The sequence below is a fragment of the Trichechus manatus genome, unplaced genomic scaffold (assembly GCF_000243295.1).
Source record: "Trichechus manatus latirostris isolate Lorelei unplaced genomic scaffold, TriManLat1.0 scaffold00064, whole genome shotgun sequence".
NCBI lineage: Eukaryota > Metazoa > Chordata > Mammalia > Sirenia > Trichechidae > Trichechus > Trichechus manatus.
In genome coordinates, this window is record NW_004444000.1 from 14,207,832 (window position 1) to 14,209,771 (window position 1,940).

Here is a 1,940-nt window from a genome sequence, read left to right on the forward strand (position 1 = left end):
CTATAAGGAAGAACACTTTAGGCTTAATTGAGACCAAATGTGAAGTTAAATTAAGTGAATAACTAATTAATGTAACGCTCCTGCATTAGCCCCGTGTGAGTGCTGAGGCCCAGAGAGAAGGCAGGTACCAGGCCCCTGTGACCAGTCAGCGCCCAGGGCTGAGGTAGGACAGCAGCCTGGGAGATAAGTGCAATAGGGCAGATCTCAGGACTGGGGTTCCCCCAACCTTTCCCACCTATGGCCCAAGTCCTCATTTCTGAGGTCAAGCTCTAAGCTCCCACAGTGCCCTTTGCATCTCTCTGGCACCACATGTATCCGCTGGTATAAGTGGATATGTCTCATTCATTTTCCAGTCCCTAATGGCTAACATATGAGGGGCTTCACAAGTATTCAGTTTAGCCACTTTCTTCCACTTCCCCTCACCACCTGATCACCCAAGTCCTAATAATTCTTCCTTCATAAGCCTTCCACATGTATTTGTCCCTTTGCCCCTCGGCTCCCCCTCCCTCCAGCCCGTCCCTTCATAGCTGGACCAACAAATGGTGCCGCCTCTCAACCTGGGTCATTAGCTATCTGTATTGTTGCCTGTATTGTTTTAAAATGTTTTCATATCCCTGTCTTCTCCCCCTAACTAGGCAAGCTCCCCACGGGCAGGGACACATTTAACGCTCACTCTTTTCCTGTCACACCGATCCTATGAGGTAGGTGACGTTACCACCGTCTTCCAGATGAGGAAACAACTTAAAGCTTGTTCGTGGTAACGCAGGGGAAGAGAAGATATCAAAGAACCAAAGAAGGAACAGTCTCCATCCCTCCCACCCTGACCGACCTCTGTCTGCAACAGAGAGCTGAAAGTTGCAGGGAAAGAAACCTCTCCTCAGCCCACTCCCAGGAAGCGGACGGGAGCATAGGCCCACACTGGGCTCTACCGTGGGATTATGTCACCATCTAGTGGCTCCTGCCGGTGACACAGCTTCTCCTGAGCTAGTCCCACCCAAGTGAGGGTATCAGACCAACCTTTGTGGTCTTGAGAGAAGCCTTCATGAGAGCTGAACACAACACCACATACTGTGGCTCCTAGCCCTGTGGGCTCTGAGGGCTTAGTGCGTATCAGAAACACGAGACCAACCTATTTGTTATCATCAGAGTGTGTACGACTCATTTCACTGTTGAGGGATTTGTATCCAGCTCACACACTGGCCAACAAAGTGTCTGGTTAATGTAATGGTTGTATCTTGTGTGGGGCTCTGAGCTCCTAGTTGGCTCCACACGTCCTCCATGTCACCAGCATGCCCACCAAAAACCAGCCCTGGCACACCAGCGCCACGGTCCTGGGCCGTCACTTCCAGGACCCACATGAACCCAGCTAGCAGGCACCGTGCCATGCCCCCACATGAAGCCGCAGATGCACAGCTGGTACAAGGACAGCTGTAGTGTGCTGACAGGCAGCTTGAAGGGTCAGGGGTGATGCCAAGAGCCAGCTGGGCAGGGAGCAGCCCAGGTTTGGGGGTGTAAGCAGTAAGTACTTTCAGAGTAAGTACATCAGGCACACGGAGTAGAAAACAGGGCTCACAGATAGCTCCAAGCAAGTGCCCACAGAACGGCTGCCTGGATGAAGCAGACAGTTCTCGTGACTTGCCAGTCTCGTCATCCTGGCTCCTAGAGCAGAGCTGGCACCCAGCGGGCACTATCAGAGTACTCACTCACACGCTGGCACTTCGAGCCTGACTCTGCCCCGTCCCCCACCACAGCGCTGGCCCCAGAGGGTGAGGCGAGGGAGGACTCACCGTCGGGGTCGGGCAGGCGTGGGGTGAGCACGGGCACAAGCCTGAGGGTGAGGACCGCGCCACCTGTTGTTCACCCTATTCCCGACCCTGAAGGATACGGCAGTAACACTTTAATCAAAACGGGGAAGGAAGTTATAAATAGGATCCAGTGGA